Here is a 13,923-nt window from a genome sequence, read left to right on the forward strand (position 1 = left end):
ACCGCATGTTCGGCACTGAAAATTTGATACATTATCTTCATCTGTTACATTGTCATCTTTTCCCGTAGGAGTTGATCAAGTTGTTTTTCAGTTGGATTTTGCTGTTTAACTGATTGTAGAACTGCATTAAAGTCCTGCGCTGACAGCTGTTGTAACTTCTGTAACACATCATGTGGAATAACTTTTACCAGTTGGTCAATCATATGTTGGTTAAAATTTTCCATCTTGAATGAATGATTGAAACTAGTTCACATTGCATTATATACTAAGGGATGTAAACTTGGATAGGTCAACGTGTATGCCACGTTTACAAGATAATACGTAGGAGGGTAGGGGGGATTAAAAAACATGTCCGTTAATTTTTTTCCCCACCGGATTTTAACCAGGATGTTAAGTACAAGTTAAGAAGATTAAGAGATTAATCCACTTCAGTTAAGAGGATTATAACCAGGATGTTAAGTAGCAGTTAAGAGGATTAGGAGATTAATCCACTTTAGTTAAGAGGATTATAACCCGGATGTTAAGTAGCAGTTAAGAGGATTAAGAGATTAATCTACTTCAGTTAAGAGGATTATAACCAGGATGTTAAGTACCAGTTAAGAGGATTAAGAGATTATAGACCGGATTTAACGTCATAGTTAAGAGGATTAGCTGTGACGTGACTTCCGGTGGCGGGTTGGTGGCGGACTGACCCCATTTCATACTACTAACTATATTAGTATGCAGGGCGGCTTTATAGTTTAGCAATTTAACAGATTAGTTTTAGAAGACATTATTTGTAAGTCATGAACTATATTAGTATGCAGGGCGGCTTTATAGTTTAGCAATTTAACAGATTAGTTTTAGAAGACATTATTTGTAAGTCGTGACAAATTCATCGTAGAACGTAAACTATGAAATTCATTTCCTCCACAGATATCTGCAAGAATGTTAAAAATACCCTTTTCAAATATGTAACCATGCTATATACGGTACTCCCTCATATGCTTTGAGATTATAACTTACAAAATATGTAAGTCTATTTGAATGTTGTGACAATTTTGAATTTAACTAGCTATATATATGTTGTGTACAAGATGTAAGTTTGTACAAATTATAATTTGTAAAGGGTTTTTGTACAAGTTATAAGTTTTTTGACACCTTCCTTCTTGCAACAGGTGATACAGGTGTATCTTATAAAATGAACCAGTGGAATGTTTTAAATTCAAAATATTATACTTCAACCTAACATTTAGTGCTATTCTCCTAGTCTTCAAACTGGAAATGAGGATACCTGAATGGTTTAAATTCTAATTTTATTTTTTTCCTTATACCATATTCATCTCCATACAAAATCTTTGTGTGGTCTTATAATGTTTTTGTATCAATGCTCAGTATTAGACTGTATCATGAAGTTGTGAAAATATGACAGAAATATACGAAGCAAAAGACTGTGTGTTTGCATTATCCATTTGTGATCAGCAGGTCCTTCCGGTTCCTGTTGTATAGCAGCACGTTTTTTCACAGCTCACAGATTTTTAGAATTTTAAAGTATTTTAATAGTCTGTTTTCCATCACTTTTTAGTAAAGTCACTTGTATATATACATTTATCACCCACGCAAACATTTCACAGCCAGAAATTTTACCTTTTATTGTGTACATAAAGGTTTTTATCTCACGCACCTGTATATTTTTGAAAAACCAAAATGGCGGCCACCTTATGATTTCAAAAACAAATATGAGTTTGGTACCCCTTTAAACTTAGGCAAGCATAGCTATTGTGATCCTATCATCAAGTGAAACAAATAAATGAACTTTGGGATTACTTAAATATTCACTTAGAACAATTTTTACCGGCAGTGCCAGCCTGTCTGACGAACTTTTAACTTTTAATGCAGAAGTCGTACTTTTAAAGTTTTTAGAACTTTGTCCACCGTCAAGTTAGCATCATATGAACTTTTTATCAATGCCAAGAGAGTTTTAACTTTTTATCGACAACCTACAAATTTTTAACTTATAAAACGTCATCATGTCACAACTGTCAATTCGATCTAGGAGGACTCGAAGACCAGCACAAGTCTTTACTCCCTCCAGGACTCAATTGTGTGTAGAAAATAAAAGTGAAAATATTCATACAAAAAGTTACGCACTGAACAAAAAGAAAGCACTGAAAAAGAAAATTGAAGCTTCAGATAGGGAATTCTCAGTAGTTGCAATTGTAAAAAAGGGCAATTGAGTTATTGAATGTGATGCCGGATTATTTGAGGTTTTCAAAATAGAACTTTATAGATATTTTAATGATCCGTCTTGCGCAAAAGTTCACTCTATTACTAAAACTATTAATGAAGAAGGTCTGACAGTAGAAGAAAATATCTCTGTAAAACTAGCCAACCAAAAAAGGCAACTGTATAAAATCAATCTTTATAATACAACATCTCGTATTCTTGTCAATGGCTCTCAGTTCTTAGAGTTTGTGAAGGTTGACCTACCAAAAGTGTTAGAGACTCTGGATCAAAATCCACTACTTAAGGAAATAAATGAAAGTATCAGAAGTGCATGTTTAGCTGGTCTATCTCAATTAGAAACACCAGTAAACCATAATATTGGTCATGATACACAGCCTGATGAAAATTGGGGAATTTCTTCACCAAAATTAAATAAACTGTCAATCTCTGATATTTCCTATAACGAACTAACTGAAGATCTCCAATGTGATCATATTCGAGGACCCCCACTCGACTCTCAATCGGTATCTGAAAATCCAGATGTCACTTGTGTAGAAATGTGTTCTCTATCTGTAAACACGTCGCCTATAGCCATAGATCTACTTCAAGATACAAACTCTGACATATTTTCAAACGACAATCAAATCCTGCTCTCTCCAACAATCTCTGAACTAGCAAAGGATAACGATGATACACTTATTTATGAAAGTCATGGTACTGATGTTACTATATCTGAGCCTAGAAATGCAAGACAAAGTCATTGTAATGTCAATCAACCGTTATATGCTGCGTCAACATTGCCAACCATTGATAACTCAGAACTCACTATTCTCGAACAACAGTTAGAAAAGAAGGAAAAGGAGTTAGAAAAATGGGAAAAAGAACTAAAAGAACGCGAATACGACCAAAAAGCAGTTGCAAAACAATTAGCTCTTTCCCGTTCGAAAATTTTAGCACTAGAAAAAACTGTGACCGATCTAGATCACTCAAATAGATTACTCAAATCCCGTTTTCTTATAGAACAAAACAAAAACCAAGAAAACCATTCGAATGAAACATCTCTGAACACTAGTTCGTTAAATCAAGATCATACCTGTAAATCGTCTCAATACTCAGCAGGTCAACAAAATAATAATTGTCAAAACTCAGGCATTCAAACTCAAAAGCTACTTGATACTCAAATGGAATTTCTGCGAATGCAAGCTACTCAGTCAGAAAGGCAGTATGAATTTATGTCAAGAATTTGCTCTCTGGAAGTGGAGAAGGTTACAATGAAACATGAAATTGAAAAGATAAACAATAAACTTTTGTCATCAAATAACTTTAATTTACAAAATGTAGCTCAACAAAATGTACATCAAGCTCAACCACATATGAGTCAGCATTATAACATGAGGAAACCTCCAACTACTGTACCAGTACTTCATCCTCAGCAGTTTGCACCTACTCTAGGCACCTCTGTTATACGACCGTATTTTGTACATGTTCCTCAAGGTCAACCTGGACCAGCGCAAGTCTTCCAAATGCACACTAACCAAAATGTTGGCCCTACAACAAGGAATCAGTCACAATTCAACTCTACGTATAACAACAACAATTTACGACAACAGGGAACTCATGTAGAGGCAAAAGCCCATAGAAAGAAGCAAGAAACGAACTTAAAAATCTCTCAGAACATGTCCGAAAGAGCTGAACCTGTGTCCATAAATAACTTTCAAAATAACCCGTTAGTGAGTGCAGTAGATGCGGAATGTGAAACTTTACCTACACATCATTTTTTAGAGAAAGGCCAAACATCAAATCATCCGCCGAGGACTACAGGAACATCTGTAAACAACTGAGTCTTACAACATTGAACATTGAGTGCTTTACATCCAATAAGGCATATTTATTAACTTTAATGAAAACAAATTCCTAATTGCCATTCAGGAACATTTTCTATATAATTGTGAAAAATCAAAATTGGAAAAATTTTGTTCTGAAAATAATTGGAGTTGTCTTATAAAGTGTGTTGATGATACAGATCCGATTTCGAATTATGCAAAACCGCGAGGTATGGCCGGTACAGCAATGTTATGGTCAAATAAAATAACAGAGAAAATTACTGTTTTGAATGAGGGGAGTCATAGAATTAGTGCAGTGACACTTAGTGATGATATTTTAGATTTTAATTTGTATTGTGTTTATATGCCGTGTCAAAATTATTCCATGGATTTATTTGAAAGTACTTTGGACGAACTAGGTGAAATTATGACAAAGTATAGTAACTCAACAACTATAATATTAGGTGACATGAATGCCAGTGTGAATAGGTCAAAGGGTTATCGCCAAGATAAAGCTTTAAAGTCATTTCTGAACGAGAAACATCTGTCCGTGCCAAAGGACTACCCAGAAGAGCATACGTATTACCACCACGGTGGGAAACAATCTTCCCAGATTGATTATATAGTCATATCCTCAACTCAAATAGATAAAATCTCAGATATAAAAGTCATGATAGATGAACCGCTTAACACTTCATCTCATAGGTCAGTGCAGGCAACCTTGTCATGTTTCTTTTCAACAAGAACTACTAAGTCTGGAAAATCGATTTCAACACTGAAGAAAGTGAACTGGAAAAAACTTGACAATGAAAAATATGAACAATTACTTCATCAGAGACTTAGTTATATGTTTATTGACAATAGTATTTTCTCATTTATCGAAATGAGCTGTGAAGAACTTTTTAATATTTTAACTACAACCGCCTTTGAATGTGCACCAACAATTTCTGTTGGAAAAAGGAAACGTTCATGGAACTCTGTGCTGCAACAACTCTGTAAACAAAGCAAGGATGCACATTGGAAATGGAAATCTCTTGGGAGTCCGTCTGACATAAACGACCCTGCAAACAGAAAACGTCTCGATATGAAAAGAGAACTTAGAAAACTCCAAAGACAATTGAATGCAGAAGAGCGACATTCTCTCTATCAGAACATTATGGATGCTCATTCTGGTGACAATGCCACATTTTATAAAATTATTCGCCGTCAGAGGCAGAGTGGAAAACGCTTACTCGACTGTCTGATCATTGATGATGTTCATTTTGATACACCTGATCTTATTCGTGAGGCATGGACAAATTATTTCACTGATTTATCTACTCCGTCTGAAAAACCGCAGAATCAACAGTACCGCTCTCAAGTTGAGCTAGACCGTATTTTGCTTCAAGACATATTGGAACATGAAGATGAAAAAACTATTGAATTTGATATTGGAACAATTCAAAAATGTATTTCTAAAATGAAAACCGGAAAAGCTACTGACCAATTTGGAATTTCTGCTGAACATTTTAAATATGGAGGTGAAAAAACAGCCAAAATACTTACAAACTTGATAAATGAAGCATTTAAATTTAAGCGTGTACCACAGTGTTTCAAAGAAGGTATTGTTTCACCGTTGTTCAAAGGTCATGGAAAACCTATCTGCCTACCAAAATCTTATCGACGTATAACAGTTTCTCCTGTAATGGGAAAATTGATGGAATCGGTACATCTTTGTTTAGAGGAACCTAAACTACTAAAGGTACAGAGCAGACTTCAACGTGGCTTTACTGCCGGGGTCAATCCTACTTTTGCAGCACTTCCCCTGACTGAGGCAATCATAGAAGCAAAAGAATTAGGACAAACATTATTTACTACTTTTGTTGATGCGTCATCCGCCTTCGATGTTGTTTGGCATGCCTCTCTGTTAAAAAGTATATTTAAAAGTGGAATATCTGGACAAAGTTGGCAAATCTTAAATGACTGGTACACGAATATGAGCTCTGCAGTTCGATGGGAAGGCAAGTTATCTACTTCGTTTGCTGAACTCCAAGGCGTCCGTCAAGGCAGCGTATGGTCTCCCTCTGTCTACAAACTTTTCGTTAATCCGCTAATAAAAAAGTTAGAAAGTGAAAGTTTGGGTTTTAAAATTGGTAATGTGTTTGTGGGTACTCCAATGTGTGCAGACGATCTGCTACTTATCTCTTCAAAACCTGATGAACTCCAGACTATGATTAGTTATACTTCCCATTTTGCAGAGACAGAAGAATATAATATAAGTAAGGAAAAAACTAAAGTTATGATATGGAACTCATCTTTGAATTGCAACCTTTGGAATCAAATGGAAAAGTTTCACATTGGCTCAGAAACATTAGAAACTGTAGAAAATTATAAACATATTGGTATTGATAGAGACTCCCGTGAAGTAGAGGCAACAAGAACAATTATTGGAAATCGTTTAAAAATTGCAAGACAGACTTCATACGCACTTATGGGCTCAGGACTACATGGTTTAAATGGACTTAATCCAGAGGTGTCATGTAAACTTTGGTCAACATATGTGGTTCCACGTTTGTTATTTGGACTTGAAATTGTAAATCTTAGTGCTAAAGATATTTCCCGCTTAGATATCTTTTGTAATAACTTTTTGAAACAAATTCAAAATTTACCTGCTAGAGCCTCCAACGCTGGAGCTTATCTACTTTTAGGTCAATTACCTATTATTGCACTTCTACACAAAAAGATTCTGATAACGTTTGGTACCATTGCCAGAAGTGACTCTGTCGAAAATGATCTTGCTAAGCGTCAACTGTCTACAAAAGGAAAAAACTCTAAAAGCTGGTTTATTAGGGCTGACAAGATTTTGAAACAATATAACTTGCCGTGTGCCTCAGAAGTTTTACTTAAACCAGAGACAAAATACAAGTGGAAAATGAAAGTAAAAAAGTGTGTTGATAACTTTTGGTCCGAAAAACTGTTTACTGAAGCCAAATCAAAACCGTCATTACGGTACTTAAATATCAAAAACTGTAAAATTGGTGTTGTTAATTCTATATGGAAAAGTGCTGGTTCAGAACAAATGTGTATACGTAAAGCCTGTTATAAGATCAAAATGTTATTGGATACATATATTCTACAGTACCACCGTTCAAAATTTTCAAATGGTCAAAAAACTTCAATTTGTCCGCTATGTGAGGAAGGAACTGAACATTTAGAACATTTTCTTGTCGTATGCTCTGACTTAACAAGTATTAGAGACATTTTTATCTCAAAGCTTTATACAGTTATTGTACCAAAGATTGGAACCGTTGCATGGACTGACATTTGCGTTAGTAACTCGAAAATGATACAATTAATCTTGGACTGTAGTCGTTTCGAGTGGTATCATGTGTTAGAGAAAAATGACATAAATTTGGTGGAATCAATCACTAGAAGCCTGTGTTACTCGCTCCATGAAAAGCGTAGTGTGCTCCTTGAAAGTAAATAAACATTTAAAAGTTGTAAGGTTTACCAAACTCATAGGCTGTAAATAGATAAAATTGTTTAAAGATAAATGTATAGTGACTGGAAACAGATGTAAATATAAGGCAACAAAATTTTACTGGATGAACTCCAGGTTCTCCTGATAGAGGAGGGATTTACAGAAGGTAACAGGTCATAAAATACTGATAACTTGTACAAAAAATCTTGTACACAACATATATATCAGACTGATCAGTGTGACGGTGACCGGCTTAGCGGAAATTCATAGCGGTTTCCGTCTTTAGTGCTGTTTATTATTTTGTTGTTTTTATATTCGGATTACCTCATGTGTTTTCTTTGAAAGAATGGTAGTGAGTTAACGAGGGAAAACTGAGTACTACAGGCTTTCTTCTGCAATATTTCATTTAAACTGAAATGTAAAATGATACAGTCCTTGCTTGGTATGCCATTAATGCATAGCTACAAATGGTTAATGTTTATTGTCATTGAGCATCCACAATCATGACAATCCACTGTTTACAAATAGCAATTTATGGTTTATTTAAGTTATTTTTTGTATCATTGACTCTTCATGACTTCAACATTGCTTCATATCCCAGAGGAACCAGTAATGACGCACCTAACGTTGTATTTGTCTCTGCATTTAATCAAACATTTGAAAGAAGTAGAAAAACGGAATGGAATAAAAGATTGATTACTTGTTAATATATTTCAATCATTAAACAGTAGATATTTGAAACATTAAAAGCAATAAAAATCATGTTTGATAACATTACAAACGGACTGTCAAAAAATGATGGGTACCAGTAATGACGCACTGTAAACAAACCAGTAAAAAACACTTGCTCGTACCTGATAATCGAAAAATTGCTTCAATCTGGATTCTTTAAAAATAACACTGTTCAACAAATTCTATTTTATTTACAAATTTTGAAATTTTCATACACTTTAATGATCATAGGGAAAGTAGAACAAAATTTTTAATTATTTTTTTTTTTTTCAATTTTATTATGAAATTGTACAAAATTTATCAAACTGATATATATATTCCATATATTTGAAAATAAAAAGTAATTGCATTCATAAAACACCAATGACAACAATACATTTATCAATGTTTACCTCATACATTGAATGAAAAAAATTTGATAAACCATAGAAAATCATATAAGCGACGATCATTTGTTCTACTGTGATTCCCGCTTAAATGTAAAACCATATCACATGACAATCATGTGATTTCAAAAACACAAAATGGGGAAGCATGCGGTTACATATTTTTATTGGCCAAAGAGGATGTAGGACTGATAATCATCCAGGGAAGGGTAGAATGTTTTTGACCTTAATAAAATGGCGGAAATTGCATTATCTTTAATATTTCAAGTAATAATATCATTTCTGGGCAGAGTTTTAGGCATCTTTGTTGTAGTCAGATGACCTTCACCAACATGTTATGGAACGGTAAATCTTGATGACGTCACAGCTTTTGTTTAGAAATATAAAACCAAAAACTAAATCGGTGCGTCATTTCTGGTCCGCGTCAAAACAGGTACCAAGACGATATATATTTTCAAATATGTTATTAAGGTCAATGGCAATATACAAAATGCAGAGGCAGTCAAGAACCACCTCATATCTTACTTAACAGAGTAGTCTGCAACACACAATCTGCAACAAACACTAAATTTTAATTTCACATTTAAAAATGTTTTTAATGAGCACCAAATATTATGCCAACGTATTATTGAATGATTTAATTATTGCTTGTGTGATGGGTCTTAAACCCTTGATCTTTCAACTATGATAATGTTGCATGGATCTCCATGACCTGTTTTATAATGCTGGTGTACAGCCCTCAATAAATTATTTTCCACTATCATCAAATGATCTGCTGCTGGATAACTCGGACTAAAACAAAATCGGCCTGTAACAAAATCGGACAATAACAAACTCTGACTATAACAAACTCGGCCTACCATTATTTATATGCAGAAATATATTGAACAAACTCAGACTACGAAATTTTTTTTTTTACTTTAATAAAAAACAAACTTTATTTACATGTATTAAAATTATATACAAATTTATGAGATTATGATATATATTTTTGAAAAAAAACTAAATATAGAAATGTATTAAATATTTGTTATATGAGTTGAATTTGATATGTTTGAATGAGGATAATTAACTTCTATTTGAAAAAATATATCAAGATAAATATACAGGCATGAGTCCTTTTGCGCCAATTACTGTTTTTCAGGGTTATCATTTGCTCCAAATTTTGTTTTCTAAATGTATCAATTGCGCCAATATTTGGAACTCATTTGTGCCAATTTACTTGTACACATATCTATCATAAATATTAAAGATTAATATATATATATTTATTCTTATTTTTGGCTTATAAAGTTTTATATGTTCGGAGATATTTCACCATGAAGATGAGCATCTTGAGAGAAATGATTTAAAAAGTTAAAATGCATTTATAGACACACAATGCACAGAGGGAGGGTCTGTGTAACACTTATCAATTCAAAGTTTTAAAAAGTTTTGAAATTTTGGATTTTTGGAATTTTGATCAAAGTTTTAAAATATCAACATTTCAAATTGTGTAAAAGTTTTGAAATTTTGAAATTTTAACCAAATTATCAAAATATTAAAATTCTAAATATTGTTTTTAAATTTGATAGTTTAGGATTTTGATCAAACTTCTAAAATATTAAACCTTACGTGCAATGTTGATTATTTCACTTTTTGAAAGTTTGATTTTTTAAATTTTTGATTAAAATATCTGTGTCCCATGGACATATTCCCAATTTCCTTAAACACATTGCACTTCACATTAATTTCTTTGTTTCAATCTCACTTTTGAATAATTCATATACTTTAGTTTGAGAAAGAACAGAAACTTGAGAGACAGAGGAACAAGAAGCAAGCGAGGCTTTGATTAGAAAGCTTGAAGAAGTCAAGTCTGTACATCAGCAAATAACTGTAGAAAGAGATCAGGAATTACCTATTTAAGAGTTAGGAAATGTTGTTACTGAGGTATTTGTAGTTTAATTAAATTTCTTGGAGGTTAAATAAAGTTGTTGTTTTATAGATATAGGAAGATGTGGTGTGAGTGCCAATGAGACAACTCTCCATCCAAATAACAATTTATAAAAGTGAACCATTACAGGTCAATGTACAGCCTTCAACACAGAGCCTTGGATCACACCAAACAGCAAGCTATAAAGGGCCCCAAAATTACTAGTGTAAAACCATTCAAACAGGAAAACAAATGGTCTAATCTATATAAAAAAAGAAAAACGAGAAACAAGTTTAAATTACATAAACAAACGACAACTACTGTACAATAGATTCCTGACTTAGGACAGGTGCAAACATTTGCAGCGGGATTAAACGTTTTAATGATACCAAACCTTCTCCCTTTTTCTGAAACTAGTATAACATCACAACATAGAAAAACACAGAAGAAAATATCAATTGGAAGGCTTAACTTTTGTCTATTAGTACAATGTACATGTGTCTGTAATAAAGGGGTTCCATGTATTAACCTGAATATCTTTTGATAAATTGGAAATATTTTTTTTAACGATGATATAAACTGGGAAGGGGAAGAAACACTTTTATAGATAATACATACTGGGCAGAGGAAGAAAACTATAGATTTTGGAATGTTAAAGGTTAAGGTCACTTTTAAAAATTGATATCTTGAGTTGCTTTTGCATATTTTGTAAGCTAAACCAAAAGATACAGTTAGGGTGAAGAGCCTTAATGATTTTTAGTTCAATACATCAAAGGTTGCAGATGCTATCTTTATATACATGTAGTAATCATGGTAATGAACCGCAAGTATAGAAATATAAAGTGTAATTTGTTGTTTCATAGTGATTATTTGAAAGACATTTATTGTATTAAAACAATCAAACCGAACATTTTTAGCAAAGGGAAAAGGTCTACTGATGTTAAGGTCATTAATTCGAAGGTTAAGGTCAAGGTCACAATATCAAAATTACACAGTTATATATTTTTATTATTAATTTTACATGGTCTATTAATATTTAAAAAAGAATATGAACTCAAATATGTATGATAGAAGTGTTGAACGACCTTGACTGGCTATACAGCCGTTGCACAGTCTGGTCGGTGTATATATGTATAAACTTATTCTGTTCATTATATTTTGCAGCATGGACTAGAGGGTAAAGTTTATTAACAAGAAAAGAATATAAGCTGGACTTAAGAATAGTAAGACCTTATTTCTATATAATCCATTTTAAACAGAAATATTTTGAATTCTGAAAAATTGACAAGATATGTATTCAAAACCTCACCCAATTATGTTCATTGTAAGAAAAAAAATAACAACAATAAATGCTGGTAATCTTTTTAAATTAACAATAGCTGCATCACACACTTACACAAGTCCTTTAATGAACTTTCTACGGCCTCCACATAGCTTGAGAAACAAACTCCATTAATATAATAGAAAAACAACGGATATGGGGTATCTATCAATAACACAAATTCACTACAACAACAAAAAACACACAAAAAGTAATGGAACAGCAGGTGTCAGCTGTTTCAAATTTTAGATAAATTAAAAAGCTTTCCAACAAAGTGCTTGTTCTATATATGCATCAACCTATCCACATTCAATTTACATATCTTATTCATAATTTAACCATTTACAATATATTAATGATTATGTTCTAATTCGTAACCTCAACCGAAAATAAAACATTTATCAATATAATACAAAACTCTCACATGGGAGTAGCCACTTGCAAAAGTCAAGTGCATTTTTATTCAGGTAATAAGTACACGTAATTCATTTTATATCAATGAGAATTATGAGAATTGTCTGTCTCTAACTAGCACTGCCACATCAATATTTGCCACTCTTCTTGGACTATCAACCTGTAAATAAATAATTTTTATAATTATTTATTTGGAAAAAAGCATCTAGATCACTTGACTGCAATGACTCGAATGACTTTAACTATTATCAAACCACCCGTGCATGAAATTCTTCCTGCATACTTTATATATCCAATCAAACAGACCTTTCTATAAATAGCATAAACACATGTTCCTTACCAAACATAACAAACTAGCATCGATATATGTACAACTTTGATAAATATAATAAACATCACCACATTTTTGTCTCTTTTATCTATTACAATACATTCTCAAAAACCAACCATTCTGGCTGTAATGCAAACAGACATAGGTATTCTACAAAGTTCCCCATACATGTTATGTATAATTAAATGTACGTTTTTAAACATTCATAATATATTTACAAAATTATAAATGCAGAGATTCCAGTATATCATTTTTAGCTCACCTGGCTGATTGGCCAAGTGAGCTTTTTTCATCACTTGCATCTGTTGTCTTTTGTACTATAACAAAAATCATCTCCTTAGAAACAAATGGGCAACATTTAAGGTTTATGTACCCTTCTGTAGCCATTTTTGTACGAACTTTTCAAACTTCAATTGTATCAAAACTACAGATATAATGAATAATAGAGATAGGCCATTTTGTACATATTCCAAGGGGAAACTTGATGCAAAGCATTATTTTTTACTGTTTCATTGCATTTAATAGAAAAAGAGGACTTAGTGGCAAATAAATCAAGATTTTTATAGAAAATCCACAGCCCTTATCCTTGTACTCTCATATTTGGCAATTTGATGACTGATAGATATAGGATTATTGCATGCAGTGCTAGCATTGATTTCCTTAAAACAAGTTTATAAATGTAGTTATTGGTTAAGACAAGTATAAATATGGCCAAAATCAAGTACACCTTTTACGGTGCGCTCGACTTTAGTGACTCAGCACGAGGTGTTTTGGAATTTACAGGTTACTTTGGAATTTACAGGTTACTTAGAACTTTTTGTAAAAAAATAAACACTAGCACATCATAGAAAATCAAGTGAGTAATTTATGTTTCAAATTTTATAACAAAAATCTCTGTATTAAAGGCTGTGGATTTTCTATAAAAATCTTGATTTATTTGCCACAAAATCCTCTTTTTCTATCAAATGCAATGAAACAGTAAAAAATAATGCTTTGCATCAAGTTTCCCCTTGGAACATGTACTAAATGGCCTATCTCTATTATTTATTATATCTTTAGTTTTGATACAATTGAGGTTTGAAAAATTCGTACAAAAATGGCTACAGAAGGGTACATAAACCTTAACCATTATTGGTATTTAGGTTAAAAATGTCTCTGATGACCATCATCGGCTTAAAAAGAAAATAAGGGTAAAATGCAATTTTTATGCCCCACTTATGGGCATTATGTTTTCTGGTCTGTGTGTTTGTTCGTCATTCTTTTGTCTGTTTGTCCTGGTTCAGGTTAAAGTTTTTGGTTGAGGTAGTTTTTTGTCTCACCTTGACGGAGTCAAAAAGCA

General features: G+C 32.7%; 1 protein-coding gene across 2 annotated transcripts in view; it reads left to right on the plus strand.

Annotated features, from left to right (window-relative positions):
* Nucleotides 1-7,810: 7,810 nt before the first annotated feature.
* The window catches only part of LOC139511212 (uncharacterized), a 28,559-nt gene continuing 22,446 nt past the window's right edge, over nucleotides 7,811-13,923 (plus strand). The window contains exons 1-3 of one of the 2 annotated variants that reach the window (XM_071297790.1): nucleotides 7,811-7,930; nucleotides 10,381-10,535; nucleotides 11,683-11,741. The gene's annotated coding sequence lies outside the window, so the exon portion shown is untranslated. The remainder of the gene's footprint in view (nucleotides 7,931-10,380; nucleotides 10,536-11,682; nucleotides 11,742-13,923) is intronic. The other variant, XM_071297791.1, reaches the window with a different exon arrangement.

The sequence above is a fragment of the Mytilus edulis genome, chromosome 2 (genome assembly GCF_963676685.1).
Source record: "Mytilus edulis chromosome 2, xbMytEdul2.2, whole genome shotgun sequence".
NCBI lineage: Eukaryota > Metazoa > Mollusca > Bivalvia > Mytilida > Mytilidae > Mytilus > Mytilus edulis.